At 39.0% G+C, this 19,742-nt stretch overlaps 1 protein-coding gene across 3 annotated transcripts in view; it reads left to right on the top strand.

Moving 5' to 3' along the window:
- The window catches only part of NME7 (NME/NM23 family member 7), a 166,049-nt gene that overhangs the window by 134,445 nt on the left and 11,862 nt on the right, over nt 1-19,742 (top strand). The gene's annotated exons all lie outside the window — the stretch shown is intronic.

The raw sequence follows: 19,742 nt of genomic DNA, 5'->3' as shown, positions 1-19,742 counted from the left end.
GCCTACTGCAACCTCTGCATCCTAGGTTCAAGCGATTCTTCTGCCTCAACTTACCGAGTAGCTGGGACTACAGGTGCGTGTCACCACGCCCAGCTAATTTTTTGTATTTTTAATAGAGACAGAGTTTCACTGTGTTAGCCAGGTTGGTGCCAATCTCCTGACCTTGTGATCAGCTCGCCTTGGCCTCCCAAAGTGCTGAATTACAAGTGTGACCCACTTTTAAAACAATTTTAAACTTTTAGAAAAGTTGCAGGTACAATACAATAAACTTTTTTTCACGAACATCTGAGAGTAAGTCATCACAACATGATGGGCATACTTCTGAATCCTTTAGTGTGTCTTTTTAACATAAAAGAGCATATTTTTTTTAATGTAATCACATTATAAGCTTCGAAATAAAGCAATTAACATTGATTTATTACCACCATCTAATCCTTAGACTCCATTCAGATTTCACTTGTCTCAATAAGGTTCTTTGATAGCAAAAGGATTGAGGTGAGGACCATGCATTGCATTTAGTTTTCTCCTTAGTCTCTTTCAATCTAGATCAGTGTCTACATTTTCCCTTGACTTTCATTACCTTAACACCTTTAAAGATAACAAGCAGAGATTCTAATTTAATTGATCCATTTATCCCTTTGCTCATCAGAAATTTTTCTAGATGGCTTCCACCTATAGTTCTAACAAGATACTGACAAATTTATTTTGCTGTATGGCATATATTACTCACAGGAAAAGTCATTTGTTGGCTCCCTGTTATCTATGAAAATGAATGATGCTTTTGTGATGTTATGACTCAGCCTCGAGTATGCCTCCCCTCTTCTCCACTTCAGTGTTAGTTGTCATCTCACCCATGTCACCAATGATACTTCTGAAAGTCAGTTTTACTTTCTCCTCACTTCATCTTTCCCCAGGATTTGTTGAAAAACATATCTTTGAGAATCATTGTATGAAGGGGAAAAATATCTACCTATTTGCCTTTCACTTTACCTCTATACGTGTGGTCTTTTCCAAGGACCTTCATTTTCTGATTTTCTCATACAGGAACAGCCAAAACTTTGCATTTACTGAAATTGAAAACCTCAATGTTGCTGAATGGGTATATGGTAGAAAATTCAAGTATGTTTGAATTTTAATTCTGTATACCAAAATGATAGGTCAGTCATTCATTTAGGTACTTTATTATTATTTTGAGACAGGGTCTCATTCTGTCTCCTGCAATCCCAGGCTGGATTGCAGTATTGTGATCATGGCTCACTGCAGCCTTCACCTCCTGTGCTCAAGCAATCCTCCAGCCTCAGCCTCCCGAGAGGCTGGGACTATAGGCTGTGCCACCATGCCCAGATAATTTTTTTTTTGTAAAGATGGGGGTCTCATCATGTTGCCCAGGCTGGTCTTGAACTCCTGGTTTCAAGCAATCCTCCAGCCTCAGCCTCTCAACTTGCTGGGATTACAGGCAAGAATCGCCATGCCTGGCCTGTATTTATATTTATTAAACATTAAAACACTTCACTGGGGACATACCAGTAAACAGAATACATGTGGCTCTTATCCTCACAGAGGATCCTCTCCTGCCTTTCAGGAGACAGGCATGTACAGCAAATATTTTACAGGATGTTGAAAACATGGGTCTTTCCTGTTTTTTTTTTTCCTTGGTGATATCACTTTTGTGATTATAAAATTTTAAGAAGCATATAAAATATTTCATTGTATGTATAAGTGTAATTGCCCAATGGGTTCTTTCTGCCCCCTGCACAGCCAAAATCAATTCACCGAGACTGCAGCATTGAAGTTAATAGTTTAACTGACAAAAGGCCAACCACATGGGAGATGGAGTTATTACTCAAACCAGTCTCCCCAGGGGATCAAAGATGAAGGTTTTTATGGACAATTTGGTGGCCAAGGGTTAGGGAATGGGTACTGCTGACTGATTGGAGATGAAATCATAAAGGTGTAGAAAATGGTCCTCTTGTTCTGAATCTGCCTCTGGGTGGGGCCACAGGATCAGCTGAGTCATGAGTCAGAGTCCAGGTGAGGTCCATTGGTTGCCAGAATGAACATCTAAAAATCATCTCAAAAGACCAGTCTTAGGTTTTACAATAGTGATGTTACCTATAGGATCAACTGGGGAAATCACAAATCTTGTGACCTTTGGCCACATGAACCCTGAGAAGTAAAGCATTATAGAAATGACATCTACATTTTAGCAGAGTTCAGGCCTCTCCCATAATCTTAATCTTGTGGCTTTTCATTAGTTTTACAAAGGTAGTTTTCCTGAGCCAGGAAGGAACTGAAGTTAAACTACAGACTAAATTCCTCTCATGGTGAGCTTGGCTGACAACCAGGAATGAGTGAAGACAGCCAGCCTGTGAGGCTAGAAGCAAGATGGAGTCAGCCATGTTAGACTTCTCTCACTGTCATAAGCTTTGCAAAGTCAGTTTCATAAGTAGTTGATCAAAACAAATCTTAATTTGGATACATAATTATTTCTGCATGGATTCTTTTTCTAGTACACTGGGGGTAAAATAATGAATCAAGAAATAAACATAGGTGCATGGTGACTAAGATGATTGGACAGGCCCCAACTTCTTGGCCATGATTAACGCGGGCCCCTGCACGTACTGACACTCATAATTTATCTTTAGTTTTCGTTTCTATCTTGAAGGAAGAAGAGTTGTGATTTTTACTGGTACATTGTCAAAGGGAACAACTTGTACAAATACAAAAGCAAACAGCTTTCTCTTTGAGATCTAAGAATAGTGCATCAAGACTGGGGCTATGACTAGGAGGTGGAAAATGACGAGATAAAGCTGGAGAAGTCAGCAGGGGCCTTGTAAAATCATATTAAGACATCTGAACTTTATCTTGAGGGCATTAGGTATCCAAATAAGTGCATTACACAGGGGAATAGCACAATCATATCTGTGTTATAGAGATCACTCTGGCTGCAGTGTAGAGAACAGATCAAAGGGGCCTGGGGTGGGGCAGGGAAAACAAGAGGGTGGAGTCTAGGGGGACAAAGACTAGGTAGAAGTCTATTAAGGTAAATCAGGAGAAAATTCTGGTTGCCTGAATTACTATGGCAGAAGGGATAGCCAGAGGCAGTGAGCTTCAAAAGACATTTAGTGGGGTAGAACAGACATTCTCAGAGACGAATTGGATGTGAAGGGTAACCTGTGGTAATGAATCCAGATTAACGCCTGTCCCCAAGCAAACATGATAGTACTACCTTTATCTGTGATACCAAAATCAAAAAACTGAAAAATGTCTGCAAACAAAAGTTTTTTCATAGTTTAATGGTAAAGCCTAACCTGATCTTATATCAAGCTGTATATCATTAAACAATTTTTTCAGTAGCTTGACAAAACATTCAAAGTATATTATTTTTATTTAACCTATTTAATGTGACTATTCATCTTGCTGCAAAAATATTAATGTATTTGATGTTGAGTGACTTCCCAGACCCCTTGGGCTATTATATAATGTATACTGTGTATTCCAGATTATTGTAATTTCCAAAACATCTGGCACCAGGAATCTTGAATAACAGTAGATAAGGTTTGAAGTGGCTGTGGAGAAAGTGCTGACCACAGAATATATATTTATGGGTTGTATTTACAATTCAATTGATTTAGGAGATTACATGTATTATGGTATTATTTTCTGCACAGTCTGACCCAGGGGTGAAGTTTTTACAGGAGGGTACAATGAGGAAAGAGAATTGAGGATGTTAGCAACAGTGGTTGAAGTTATAAACAAACAAAGATGTGATGGCAGGAGGTGCTTGAAGAAAGGGAGAAGAAAGTAGATGGGCCAAGAAACGGAATGCTTCTCTGAGGTACCTACAGAGATCCCAGAAATAACAGGGAGGGAGCTGGGTCATGGTACATTTCAGAAGTGGAGCTTTCCATAGTAATGGATGACATGGTTCAGGGTATGGCCATGGAAAGAAGTAGCCAGTGTGGAGTAGAGATTGGTATCAGTCACTAGAGATATGTAATTTTAGGAACTGAGAGAAGCTTTCATGTTGAGTGGCACTGAAATCACCTAGGATCACGGCCAGGAGGCAGGGTGGAGAGGAAAATGGTGACTCAAAGTCTGAAGTCTTTCACAAATGGGGGAAGTGAACCAAAGGAAGTGAGCCAAAAGTGAACCAAAGAAAGATGTGACAGCGGCAAGGAGAAAAGATTTAGCCAGATGGCATAAAGCCTCAAAGAGTCAGGAGCTCATATATGAGGGGAGGAGGTCTTAAAGTAGCACTGGGGCAAAGGATAGAACTACCCCTACCCTCCTGGCCAGAGATGCTTTGCCTGAGGACCCCAAGGAATTGATGCCCTTAGGGGATGTCCAAGTTTCATTTAAGGCTAAGAGGCCTATGAAGAGATTCAAGTTTCAAAGGAGTTTACAATGATACTGAAGTTCTGAAGGAGGAATAGGAATAGTTAGAAATGGGAAAGGGAAGAAGAATCTCAGAGCCATGTGAGAATAGCAGGATGGGAGAAAAGAAGTGAATAGAACGGTCTCCATGTTGTTGGGTTGGGGTGTGACAAATTAATAATTAATTTTCTGGTCACTAGTAAATAGAGATCGTAAAATAATCTTTAAAAATTAGAACTTTTACTTTTCTGCCCTGTAATTTGAGATCTGAAGGTAGGCATGTGGGACTGGTACGGCAGCTCCATAATACCATCAATCACCCAGTCTCCTTGTCCTTGGTACTGCCATCATCTTTAGTATGTGCTTTTTGCCACAGAATGGTTGTCAGAACTTGAGTTATCACCTCTTTTTTCCAGATATAAAGAAGAAGAGTGAGGGCAAAAGGCAAAGAATACCAGCTGAGCTAACACGTCCTCCCTCATCCACCTTTAAGCTTTTCTGAAAACCAGAACCCTCCACCCAACACCTTCTGGTTATGATTTTTTTTTTTTTTTTTTTTGGTTGAGATTTAGTCCTGTGGCCACCTGTTTTTAGAAAGGAAGAAAGTAAATGTAGTTCTGTTAGTTGGGAACGTTGCTCTGTCTAGCAGAAATCAAGATACTGTTAGAAGGAAGAAAGAGAGAATGAATGTTGGGTAGGTAAATAGGAGTATCTTCCCCAGGTGGTCAACAAGAAGCATTTATCTAGTAAACAGGTTTCCAATAGAACTGGCCCCATTTGATCCCTAGTGTGGTGATTCTTACACGTCCTCTCCTGCTCTAGAACATCTGCCTTACCTGAGAACTTACGAGAAATGAAATTCCCCAGCTCCACCGTAGGCCAGCTGACTCAGAAACTCTGGGGATTCAACCCAGGAGTCTGTGCTTTAATAAACCCTCCAGGTGCTTCTGATGCCCACAAAATTTGAGAACTACTGTCCTAGTGCAGTGGTTCCCAATGAATGGCATACACTAAAATCACTGACAGAGTTTTTTTTTTTTTTAAACTATGTAAGCCTAGAGCCCTATCATAGAAGATTCTGGTTAAATAGGTCTGGTATGAGCTTCTTGTATCTATAGAGTAGTGCCCCCTTATTCATGGTTTCACTTTCCAGGGTTTCAGTTACCTGTGGTGAACCATAGTCCAAAAATATCAAATGGAAAAATCCAGAAATAAACAATTTATAAGTTTTAAATTGTATGGTACCTTAAAGAGCAGGGTTATAAAAATAAAAAAAAAGTTTTGAATTGTATGCCATTCTGAGTATATGATGAAATATTACAGTATATTGTTATAATTATGTGATGTTATTGTTAATCTCTTACTGTGCCTAATGTATAAATTAAACTTTATCATATATATATGGAGAAACATAGTATAGATGGAGTTCAGTTCTATCTATGGTTTTAGGCATCCACGGGGGGAACTGGAACATATTCCCCACTTATAAGGGGGCCCTACTGTATTTCATGCTGCAGGTGATTCTGATATTCTGATACGGCTGATAGTTAAACTGGCATTTAGAAACCACTGTCCCAGTGAGTTGAGAGCACACCAGACTTTTTTTTAACTTGTAAAACAACCTATCAACATAGTAAACAGACAACCTACAGAATGGGAGAAAAGTTTTGCCAACTATGCACCTGACAAAGGTCTAATATCCAGCATTTAGAAGGAACTTAAATTTACCAAAACATAACAAACTCCATTAAAAAGTGTCCACAGGACATGAACAGACAGTTCTCAAAAGAAGACATACAGCAGACTTTGTAGAAGTCATTTTTGGTTCTGCTTTTGAGGAAAGCCTAGACCCTGTGAGCAGGCCAGCAAAGGGATTGATTTGCTTTCAGGACTTACTGCGAGTTGGAAACTGCAGCAGCTTCTTAACTTTGAAGGGATCTGTAGCCAAGGGTTGTTACACTTCCATGGGAGTTCCAGTCTCTGAATGAGGGAATCTTTGTCTTCTCTGGAAGGAGCCAACCATGACCTGATTGATTACCCAGATTTTCTGGGGGAGGTCAGTGTTGAGGCTGCCATTTGCCTTCCCAGAGAGGAGAAGAGACCTGAGATATGTATGCATTTGTATGCATTGAATGAATGCTGAGGCTAACAAGGGCAGAGGCCCAAGGTCTCCTGCAGCTTAAAATAGTTATCTTCAGGTTCATCAAATCCGCACTTACTGTTTAGCATGGTCATGTGGCTCAGAGTTGTACAGGGGACCAAGTCTTGTATCTCCCTGTGGGTTGTGTAAGTGTTTTGAGGGCCCAGGGTTATCATGGACTTTTATCTCCAGGTGCTCGCATATTGCAGGCTTTTAGTTTGTTGAGTAAATGCATGGGGGAATATATCATGAATGGGGACAGTGTACCTTCATCCCTGCTCTCTTTTTTTTTTATATGGCTGAAATGTCAAATGACCTGATGAGAGTGAGCTTCTTTCAAGTACCACATCTCACTATTCCCTCCACCTGCCAGTTGCCAGAAAAGTCTACTACAGCATCCCAAAAATGTGAATAATTGTTATGTATCAATTAAGAAGGCCACTTCCACCACCATCTTTTTTCACTGCTGTTTATTCAAGTAAAACCTGAAATATGTGCATGTGGAAAGCAGATAGTTTGCATGGATTTATTTTCTTCATTCTCAAACCTGATATTTCAGAAATCTCTACATTCATCTTAAAAACATCATGAAAATATAAGAGGCATTAAGCTATCAAAGTGTAATTCTTTATGGCCCAATTAGTATTTCATCAGCATTTGCTGTTTTCTCAAGTAAAGTTATCTTGGATAAGGAGCAATTTCATGTTCCCTCCTATATCCTGTCATATTGGGGCATATGTTCATTGCTAGATTCAGAGGGAGTTACAGGTTCATAGATCTTTCCATTTCTCAAGTACAGTCCCAGCTCCATCTTTCTTCAGATGGGCTGCCTTCTGAATCTAAAAAGCAACAAGCTTAATAACTTAAGGACTATATTTAATATTATTTATCCCACTTTATATAGGCACTTATAAAATCATTCACTGAAGACTCTAGGATTATTTTAGATTAATTTATTTTGGATAAATTGGTTAATGAATAACTATGGAAAATCCATATAAAACAAATAGACATAGAATCATTGGACTAAAAGTGACCTTAAAGGGGGCATTTAAGAATTTCCAGGCATTTTATCTCAGCACTTTTTGCATCTTCTCTGCCTATTCCCTAGGAAACGGTTCTCAAACAGTAGCAGAATTCCCTGGAGGACTTTTTAAATTAAAAAAATATATATTTTTGAGACAGGGTCTCACTCTGTCAGCCAGGCTGGAATGCAGTGACATGATCACAGGTCATTGCAGCCTTGACCTCCCAGCCTCAAGTGATCCCCCCTTAGCCTTCCTAGTAGCTGGGACCACAGGCATGCACCATCATGCCCGGCTAATTTTATTTTATTATTTTATTTTATTGTAGAGACAGGATCTCCCTGTGTTGCCCAGGCTGCTCTAGAACTCCTGGAATCAAGCTGTCCTCCCACCTTGGCCTCTCAAAGTGTTGAGATAACAAGCATGAGTCACCATGTGCGGCTGGGCTTTTTAAAAATATAGATTGCTGGGCTCTACTCCAGAATGTCTAGTTCAGTAGATATGAGATAGGGCCTGAGAATTTGCATTCTAAGAAGTTCCCAGTTAATGCTGTTGCTGTTGGTTTAGAGTACCACACTTATTCGAGAGCCATTGCTCTAAGCCAAAAAACACTGTGCACTCCCCTTTAAGTCAAGTTATTCTCTTGATTAATTTTTGTCAAGCTGTCATCAGATTTGGGATTTCACAGACCTGGAACATTTCAAAAAAAAAAAAAAACTAAGCAATAAACAATAGTAACAAAACCCACTTTGGAAATAGACATAATGATAAACTTATTAAAATTTAACAAATGAAGACATTAGAAAAATTTGTTTCTCATCATCATTATTTTGTTTTAAAAGGACATTTAATCATCAACATCGTAGAATAATGGACTGTCTCTTCAATTGAATAAATTCAGCTTTATCTGAAGCTCACTTTATTGCTACGGCATGACAAAGGCATGATGGTCGAAGCAGTCTGCTTTAGGTACAGGCAGAACAGAGTTGCATCTTCTGTAGATCATTTTAAAACAATAATAGAATCCACTAATAGTTCGTCTGCTTTTCATTATTACCATAAACAGGCAGTTCCAAACAATATCAGTGAGAAAATACTTCCCCTTCCCCAGGGCGGACTACTCCTGCCAACTCTTGGTTCATCACTGCTTTGTTGTCCTCATTTTTCCCATTTTGCCAAAAAGTAGTGAAGTGTCATCCTGGACCCTCACCATCTGGTGGTTGGGAGCAACTGGGCTAAGTTACACGTGCTTATGGAGTCTTTGATTCTTAATTTTATTCAAACTTGATATGGAAAGCATATATCACATTTCATAGGTCAAAGAGGAATATAAACTACTTGAGTCCCAAGAGTGATGATTTTATCTGTGTTAAAGAAAATTGGGCCAGCTGCTTTTGGTAATCCCAGCACTTTGGGAGGCTGGGGCAGAAGGATTGCTTGAGCCCAGGAGTTCAAGACCAGATAGGGCAACACAGCAAGAACTGTCTCTATCTTTAAACAAAAATTTTTTTAATTATACAAATTTTAAAAACATATGTGAAAAATTTTAAAAATCATTTATAATTATTTGAGAAATAGAGCCTGACACATATATAAGCACAAATATTTTTAAAAATATTTATTTAACTAGAACTAATGGACAAAGGTAGAGAAGTCTAATTTTCAAATTCAAAGTAAAAAGCCAGAGATTTTTTCATAATATTGGGTTCTTCAACATAACATGAGTAATTAAAAATGATTTTTATCTCAAAACTTAATTTTATCGAATCTATGGCTTAATTTTAAGTTAACTACCATGTGTTATTTTATTTAAATTTCATTCATGAATTGATAAGAATATGCAGTCATTTCACCAGGTGGCATTTGAAGATGCACATTTCTGCCCAGCACAGTGGCTCACACCTATAATCCCAACACTTTGGGAGGCAATCACTTGAGCATAGGAGTTTGAGACCAGCCTGGGCAACATGGCAAGACCCAGTCTCTAAAGAAATACAAAAATAAGCCAGGCATGGTGGCACGTACCTATAGTCTCAGCTACTCCAGAGGCTGAGGCAGAAGGATTGCTTGAGCCTAGGAGGTCAAGGTTGCCATGAGCTATGTTCATGCCACTGTACTCCAGCCTGGGTGACAGAGTGAGATTCTGTCTCAAAAAATAAAAAGTTATTATCCCTATTTGACTGGGCGCAATGGCTCACACCTATAATTCCAACACTTTGAGAGACCGAGGTAAGATCACTTGAGCCCAGAAGTTCGAGACCAGCCTGGGCAACATAGGGAGATATCTCTACAAAAAATACAAATAAAAATAAAAAAATTAGCCAAGCATGGTGGCAGGTGCTTAAAGTCTCAGCTAGTCAGGAGGCTGAGGTGGGAGGATCTCTTGAGGCTGGGGGTTTAAGGCTGCAGTGAGCCATGATCATGTCACTACACTCTGACCTGGAAGACAGAATGAGACTGTCTCAAAAAAAAATAAAATAAATAAAAAATAAAGAAAAGAATTGAGGGTTTAGATGGAAAAGGTAAAAAAAAAATGTAAAACTAAATTGTAATACAAAATTAAACACCAGCATAAGAGAATGTTGCCAGATAGTTAATATATGATGAAGTGTTGGAAACAGTAAGTATGAGAGTTTAATGGAGAGCAGTATGACTGTGGCTGAAGGGGGTCAGGGAAATTTCACGAATTTAGTGAAATAGCATCTGAAGAATAAGGCAGATTTTTATACACACAGAAAAAGAACATGGCAGGCTAGTTTTGGAGACATTGAGTTCCTCTGGTTGAAGTGGAGGGTTCTTTGGCAGAGTATGGGAGATAAATTTGGAAATGTAAATTAGAGCTCGACTATAGAGAATTTGGAAAGCTTTCTGATGGTAATAATGAACACTATGATAATGGTGATAAAAATAATAACTTTAATTTACTAAGCAATATATACCAGGTGCTATGCTAAATTATTTACCTGTATTACCTAAAAACTCTATTGAATATTTTCTGTTATCTCCATTTTATATGTAAAGACAGTGTAAAGACAGTGTAAAGACAGTGAGCCTCCCATAGATGAATTGACTTGACCAAGATCACTCCACCAATAAGTGGCAGAGAGCTGTAATTCGAACCCAAGTTTGTCTAAGTCCAAAACCAATGCTTTTATACAGCAGACTAGGTCAAGGATGACAAACATGTTTCAATTCAAGTGCCAACTTTTGATTTATTGATAAAACCACAACAAAATAGAAAAAAAATCACCATGATGGATTACTGATGTTTGCTGTAAATACAGGATGAGTTTCTTGGTATGTGTGACACATAGTGACTGCTTAGGCTCTAGAAAACTGGAAGCCATCAGAGATTTTTGAACAGGGCAGTGACTTGATAAAGTTTCCAAAGCTTTAACCAAGTAGCATAGTTTAAGGTGAGTAGATAATAGAAGTAACAAAAGCATATGCTCTGATCATCCGGTAACAAGTCTTAAGGACCTGGTGGTCTAAAATGAGACCATTCAGAAATTTTCTTCTTCTTCAAGTGATCTATTTAGACTATCAAGATACAATTCTTTGAATAGTAGCTATCTCCTCCACTGACCTCTATGCTCCGTGAGAACAGTGACCTTGTATGTTTTGTTCATTGCTCAATTTCCCAGTGGGTAGGCACTCCATATATTTTTCTTAAATCCGGTAATAGTAAAAGCAATAATTGGAACAGAAAGCACTCACTTTATGCCCAGACTGGGTTAAGTACTTTGAGTATAGCAAATGCATACGGAATGGGACTACCTGGGTTTGAATTCTAGCTCTGCCACTTTCTACCTATCTAAGCAAGCTGGTTAAACTCTTGTGCCTGAATTACTTCATCTTTATGGTGGGGATAATAAAAGTACTTATCTCAGAGAGCAGCAGCAAGAAATAAATCAGGTGATACATGTAAATCAATAAAAATAGGAAGTATTCAATTAATTATTGGTTACTATTTTTACATTATTATCGTCTTCACCATTCTATACTTAACTTGTCCATTAGAAAATAAAGGTCAAATTCTGTGGCATGCCTGTTTTGTGTCAGACCTGTTAGGCTCTTTTATAAATGATATCCCAGCTAAGTTAAAACTCCAAGTATAATTGCACTGCCAGAAGCTGCTTAATTACCTTTTCACCAAACACAAAACCCACACAAATCTGGATTTTTTTTTCTTTTCAACTGATTATAGGCTTTAACAATCTAGTTTCAAAAAATGTATTTTTTAAGGTTAATTTAAAAAGCTTTACCTTGGGGGGCTCCCATGGGGAGGCAGGCTTCAGATCAGGTCATGCAGGGACAATGAACCTGAGGGAGGAGGCCGATGGACAGAGGACGCAGGCAGAGGGAGGGGGTCTGCAGAGAGAAGAAGGTACTGACCAAGGTCTGGAATGACCATCTCTACCAAGAGGCCCTCTGCCTCCCACAGGGTGTCCAGACAGTGATGCACTCATTCCCACATGAGTGCCTGGGCGGGCACAGCCCTGAAGAAAGTGGCATCCACTCTGGTGGTCAGTGGGTCTGGCCTGGTGAAAGAATCATCACAGGCTTAGAGAGCTGGACAGCCTTGGGAGAGTAAGGGAGATACCTCTTCCAGCCTCCTTCCCTCAACCTGAGTCCAGCTCTGAACCCTGGGTCACCCAGGGCCATCCCAGACTCACTGGAATTCCTCCACCACCAGTAGGTCAAGTTCTGTAGAGGTTAAGGGGGTCACAGTCCTAACAAAGCCTCGTGCAGTCATCCTCCATCCCCTCAAGGCCTCTTCCCTGATCTCCTACTCCATCCTACCACTTTACTCATCTCATCAGCTGCCCCTGAAGCACCTGGAACTCAGGGCTGGTTTTGTCTTTCAAGGCCTTGGTGAAGGGCGGGCCCAGGATCTGCAGCCACACCTCATACAGCACCAGCTCTGCTTTCTTCCCTAGAGCAATGGGGGTGGAAGTTGCATCAGCCTGGGCCTCCCTCCCCTAGAAGCCCTGGGATGGGACCCACACCCCAGCTCTAATGCTCCCATCCAGCAGTCAGCCATTGTTGGTCTAAGCGCCAATCCCTTGCTACCTGTTTTTGAGCGGCCCATGAGCTAAGAATGGATTTTACATGTTTAAATGGTTGAAAACCATAAAAAGTAGAATAATATTTTGTGATACCTGAAGAGTATGTGATATGCAGATTTTAATGTCCATCAATAAAGTTTTATAGGAACATGGCAGGGTGGAGGAAAAGGCTTTTATTTTTTTAGTGTAGCCTTTTATGCTTGAAGAGCAAATTATATTCCCTTGCAAGAAATTCAAAGGTCAGTACCTAGGTGCTAGCCTCAGCACCATGCCTATCCGGACTTGCTCCTCTTTTTTTTCTTTTTTTTTTCCTGTTCCAGACTCTCCTCTCATCACATAAACTCTCTTTTCTGTCCCCTGGCAGTAAAATTAAACTCATGGATGATTCCCTTCTGTAGCTGAAGTTTGAGAGAGACAAAAGCTAGCTGGCTAATAGGAAGTGAGAAAACACATTTTATCTAGACAAGCAAAACATCCCTTTGCCTACTGTTTATTAAAAACAAATAAAATCAAAAGGTCATTTCATCACCACTGAGCAATGCTTGTCTCTATTTTGTAGGCCTTTACTATGATGTTCTTCAGTAATGTTAATATATTAAGTGAGTTTGACCAACTATCGATCTTTTATCATAATGGAGAAGTTAAGGGGTTAGCAAGGGCCCTTGAAATCCAGAGAGATACTAGCATCCATTTTTCCCTTAATTGCAACCTATTCACCACAGTACATCTTACCTTTTTGATAACAAGTATCCAAATAGACTAGCTTGCCCTTAGACTCTTAAATACATTTTTCTCAACTGTCTTTTTATAGAGCACAAAAATATTTGTTACGGGCTTAATATGCACACACATACACACAGACGCACAGAGTAAATTAGAGACATATCTACATATTGTAAACTAGAGACAGAGTCTTGCTCTGTCACTCATGCTAGAGTGCAGTGGTACGATCATAGCTCAATGCAGCCTTGAACTCCTGTGCTCAGGTAGTCCTCCATTCTCAGCCTCCTGAGTAGCTTGGACTACAGGCATGCACCACCATGCCCAGCTGATAAAATAAGTATTTTGTAATTGAATGAAGGTGATTCAGAGTCATGAAGGGACCCAGAGTCATAAAATATAAAGATGTTAAAAGACTGGCTCACATCAGAACTATAAAGTCCTAGTTCAGTAAGTCAATATCACAGTAGTCTCCCCTTCTCCGCAGTTTTGCTTTTCATTGGTCTCATTTACTCTCAGTCATCTGTAGTTCAAAAATATTAAATGGAATACTCCAGAAGTAAACAATTCATGTTTTAAATTGCACACCATTCTGGGTAGCATGATGCAATCTCATGCTGTCTGCTTTGTCCCTTCTTCATCACCAGAAGGGTGAATACAGTACTTAAGATGTTTTCAGAGAAAGACCACATTCACAGCATTACTTTAATTACAGTATATTGTTACAACTATTCTATTTTATTATTAGTTACTATTTTGATCTCTTAACTTTGTGCCTAATTTATAAATTAAACTTTATCATAGGTATGTCTGTATAAGAAAAAACATAGTGTATGTAGGGTTTGATACTATATGTGGTTTCAGGTACCCACTGAGGGTTTGGGATGTATCTCCTGGGGATAAGGGGGGAATATTCTAATAACCAAATATAATTCTCTAGCAGTAGAAAGAAATGTGTAACAAAAATATTAACCTCTCTTAGTTAAATATTTTATTTTTATTTTATTTTATTTTGAGATGGAGTCTCACTCTGTTACCCAGGCTGGAGTGCAGTGGCAAGATTTCAGCTCCCTGCAACCCCCACCTCCTAGGTTCAAGCAATTCTCCTGCCTCAGCCTCCCAAGTAGCTAGGAATATGGTATGTGTCACCACACTTGGCTATTGTTTGTATTTTTAGCAGACACAGGATTTTGCCATGTTAGCCAGGCTGGTCTCAAACTCCTGACCTCAGGTGATCTACCCACCTCAGCTTCCCAAAGTGCTAGGATTACAGGCGTAAGCCACTGCACCCAGCCAGTTAAATATTACTTAAAACTAACAAATAGATATGCTTCTAGTGCTCTTATTTTTAGTAATCTTGAAGTTGAAAGAACTTCCAGAAGAGCATTGGTCTAGAATATATTGTGTGTGTGGGCATATTGTGAAAGAGAACAACTGAGAAAAGATGCTAAGGACATCACATGTATGGGCACATGCCTTTGATCCACATACCGAGTAAGGGAGACAAAGTGCCCTTTTTAACCTGTGACTTTTGTGTCTCTTCACCTAACCCAGCTGGTGCTGTGTTCACATTACCAACCACTGACACTGTCCAGTCCCTTCATTCTCCTGGCTCTGGAAGACTGAGGAGAAACATGAAACCAGTCCAATCATTGTGCTTTGCTCTCTGCAGTTTGACCCTGAACTCTTGACTTTGATCTACTCCCTGCCTCATTTTTCAGTCAGTGACTAAGCAGTTTTTGAGTTAATAAGTAACTCTCAGGTGACTGATTAAAAATTCTAGGAGGTGACTTAGAAAGGAGTCTAAAATTTTGTTGCACTAATCGAATTCATCCTGTTTTTCATTCATAAAATATTATAGCTACTACTACTTTGGCTTTAGGGTGAAAATTGTTAAACCCACTACTGTTCCTTGTCCTTTAGACAATTGTGGGCCGACCTATTTTAACAAGAGGAAACAGAGGACTAGTCTAACAGGAAAATATTAGGCTCAATGTTTTCAAGAGCACATGTATTGAGAAGGTTTTGCAGGTTATGGAAAGCGTTTAAAGAAACAAGGCCAGGCGCAGTGGCTCACACCTGTAATACCAGCACTTGGGGAGGCCAAGGGAGGTGGATCACTTGTCAGTAGTTCAATTGCCGTATTGCCTGGCCAGTATGGCAAAACCTTGGCTCTACAAAAAAATACAAAAATTAGCCAGGTGTGGTGGTGTGTACCTGTAGTCCCAGATACTCAGGAGGCTGAGGCAAGAGAATCGCTTAAACCCAGGAGGCAGGGTTACAGTGAGCAGAGATCAGTCGAAACACTGCACTCCAGCCTGGGCAACAGAGCGAGACTCTGTCTCAAAAAAAAAAAAAAAAAAAAATAGAAGAAGAAAGTTGAAAGAAATTTTGTCTTCAAATGTCAAATACCTCCACTACCATGTAGATGCTAATATTGTGTAAGCAATTTTCTGTGAGCTAATTGTGAAAGAAGTTATAACAATTGCTATATCCTTCTCACCTTTAATCTGAACATTAATTTAGCCACAAAGATGGCAACAAGACATCTTGAAAGTGTCTTATCCATAGCAAAGTCACACTTTCTTTTCTTAAGCGTAGATGAAATCTAAATTACTATAGTCATTAATTTTAAATCTCATATTGGGCAAATGCTTACTTGATATAGTTAGGAACTTGATACAGCCATGTTTTTGATGAATTTTAAAAGATAGCTCTGCTGTGAAATTTATTTGCATTAACTCCTTCATACCATTTGCTTATGGATTTTGTATTTTTATGTATACAGTAGGAATAGTAACTAGCTTGTCAGGAGTCCTAGCCATAAGCCAAGCATTGGTCTAAGTGTTTTGTGTGCATTAATTGATTACTCCATTTACAGATGAGTAACTGAAACATGGAAGAGTTAATCAACTTTCCCGAAGTCATACAGCTAGGACATAGTAGAACAGACTTGAACCCTGGCAATCTGGGTCCAGAATTTACACTCTCTAACCTCACTGCCTTTCTGTATGATCTTAAATGTGACAAGTATTATTTCTCTAGAGTTCATGATAGGATGGGGAGTGAGAGCAGGAAAATTAAGCATGGGGGAACATATAATAGGAAATTGAGTCAGAATATTTGGCCTCCCTCAAAAGTAATTAGAATGATTAGATATTTACTTATGTTTTATCCTTTTTAACTGATATTTTTATTCATAAACTTGTCCAACTCAGTTTTAGATTAAAAATATAAAGTTATTTATTTTCTAAAAAATTCTGAACTATCAAGACGGCTGCATTGTCAGCAGCAGGAGACCTTTGAGTTCCTGAGGCGGATAAGGGAAGGTCTGGTGCCCCTGAAATTCCAAAGAACTTTTCTCATCTCACTGTGATTTCACTGTGCTTACCCGTAATAGAGGCATAATCAATATTTGTTGAATGACCAAGTACATAATTATCATCTCTCTTTTTAATGGTAATGTGTCATGTGAGAAACAAAATCGCGGAATACTTTCTCCTCTCTGTCCCCAGTGTCCTTATACATACTTCTGTTAATGTATGTGGTGTACTGTAAAGTAAGTATTTGTTTCTACGTAGTTCTCCCCTTAGTGTGAACTCCTTGAGGACAGGGGCCATGTCTTACCTTTGCATCCCAAGAGTCTAGCATCTGGTTATCAGTAACTTAGCTGGTCATTGACAAATGGCTGTGGAAGGAAGGGAAGGAGTGAGGCAGAAAGGCAGAACTGGAGCTGGTACCCATGTGTATCTATTTTACATTTGTTAAAGTTCATTGCATTTAATCATTTGAGACTTTTGAAATATATTTGAAGATGATATTTCTTGGATTCGATATGACTCCTCTGATTTAACCCCTGGAATGAGGTCACTGGGATTCAAACAGTGTGTATGTTATAGTCTGTCCCTTAGGTAGACCACCTGATTTTAGTGCAAAATTATGTCATACTCCAAAGGGCGTTGGATGTACTCTTGGTGAATCTATCTCTAATTATTGATAAATGCATTCATTTTTGCCTACTTTATACAAAATGCATATGTGAGTCACCCCAAATCACTGTAGCATCTAAATTTCCATCTCATGCTATAGCTATGGACTAAGAAGTCTGCCTTGGAAATTATGGGTTATTATTTGGAAAACCACATATGTATTTATTATTTGAGACAAATGTGCCGTATGGGGTCTTTTACCCCTCCAATAATATTAAATGCTGTGTTCTCACTTGTAAGTGAGAGCTAAACAATGGTTATACATAACCATACACAGGGAAATAATAGACACTGGGGACTTTAAAAGTAGTGAGGGTGGGAAGGGGATGAAGACTGAAAAATTGCCTATTGAGTACTCTTCAGTGTTAGGGCTACAGGTACACTAGAAGCCCAAACCTCACCATCACACAATATATCTCTGTAACAGACCTACACATGTACCCTCTGAGTCAATACAAATAATATTAAATGCTGTGTCGTCCACTTTTTACTTTCTTCTCCCAGGCCGACTATACTCTCATGTTTCACCTCATTTAGCTCGTATCTCTTGTGGTATGCACTGTGCACTCAGAATTGTGCTGGATGCTGTTTTTGTTTTATACAAATTTGATTTTCCTCCAGAATTCTATTTTTTGTTTTTAAAACTAGGTCAGCATACATGATAACTTCCATCTTTATTGTAAGCACGCAGTTGTTTACTGGTTTTACTGACCCTGTCATCTTGCAGAATACAATCTACTCTATTAGTGAGTGATACCTCTCATTCTGTCATTACCACTGTGGTCTGAGCAAGAGTAGGGGCTGGAATGAGGCTACATATGGATTCTTGGTGGGTAGTTTTGAAAACTGTGCTTCCATGGAAGCTTCTGATAATGTGTCCCCACCTCCACCCCGCCTCCCACTGTGCTGCTATAACTGGCCTTATGACAACAAATGAATCTGGCATAAGAGAAGAGCGCCAGAGTAAGTGAGACAGAATTGTGTGAACTGGCCATGTCATTGGATTCTACCCAGTCACACTGTAAACGTCATTATGCATTATGCTTTTATTCCATTGTGTAATGAATAGTAATTCTTCTCATGATAAGTACTGGTCCCTTTTGATACCTACCTTAGAGTTAGAAATAGCTTAATCTGTTGAGTAAATGAATAAAAACCACAGGTTTAAACAGCAAAAATAATTTCTTTGCTTGGAATATCAGTGTACATATCCTTCCGTGCAAAGTTCTCCACTTTGCTCATTACCTATTAACTTGTTGGTTACTCTACAATCACCGTTTGAGAGCTAAGATCTGCTGCTTACTATTCACAAGGCAGAGAGAACCATAAGACATTATACAATCGTAGCACACAGCATAGCTTTGAATCTTTCCATAAAGTCATCATAGTGGTACATTTTCTGAGTATTGCCTTCATATTGTTTTAATAAAGAACTCACTGTTCTATTGTTTACATGATGATTTTCTGTAACAGAAACCTATATTGACATTGATACCTTACACATTTTTTAGTCATTTTACTAGGGGTAAAAAATAACTTTGTTGTATAATATATTCCCTTTAATGGCCTTTGTGGATAATTACACATCACAAGTATTCAATTTTATTTATTGTCATTCCAGTTTGTCTTCTCATTTGAGGGATATTATGTATGCATTCTCTTAGTTCTTTACCGTGTTTTTTTGTTTTTGTCCTTGTTTTCTGAGATGGAGTCTCACTATATTGCCCGGACTAGAGTGCAGTAGCTATTCACAGGAGCAATCATAGTACTACAGCCTGAAACTCCTGGGCTCAAGCAATCCTCCTGCCTCAGCCCCCAGTAGTTGGGATGGCAGGAGAATGCCACAGTGCTTGGCTTCTTCTACTGTTGACACTTTTGGTACTTCTCAGGTTAACATACATTTATTGAAGGCCCGTTTGTGCCATTCACTGTTGTAGGCAATCTGGCTAAATAAGACACACTCTTCATTCTCAAAGAATTTAATGTTCTCTAGGAAAAATTGTTATCAAAATGGTCATTTTCACATCAGAAAGTAAATGCTAGGAGGTTGATCCTTATTGGGTTTCCGCACAAGAATCAGATGAGCCTCCTGGTGGATAGGAAATCTGCTCCAAGTATTGGAGGACAGCTTAAAAAAATAAAACATAGAATAGTATTCCAGGCTGAGGAAATAGTGTGTATGCTGAGAAGCTACATGGAATTTGATATATTAGGGTTTAAAACGACATTAGAGAATTGCAGATGAGCATGAAAAGGTAGCTAAGGCTCGAGTCAATGATTATTTTATGCCAAATTTAGGAGTTTGAAATTTATTCACAGGATTAGTCCATGGACTGACTGGCTGAAATTGTTTGTAAAATGTTGTGGATGTATTCATTCTTTTGGGAAAAATACTCTGTAGCTTTCTCATTAGATCTCAAAG

The sequence above is a fragment of the Cebus imitator genome, unplaced genomic scaffold, assembly GCF_001604975.1.
Source record: "Cebus imitator isolate Cc_AM_T3 unplaced genomic scaffold, Cebus_imitator-1.0 Scaffold84, whole genome shotgun sequence".
NCBI lineage: Eukaryota > Metazoa > Chordata > Mammalia > Primates > Cebidae > Cebus > Cebus imitator.
The sequence above is the reverse complement of the archived record's forward strand: the minus strand, read 5'-3'. Positions and strand labels throughout refer to the sequence as shown.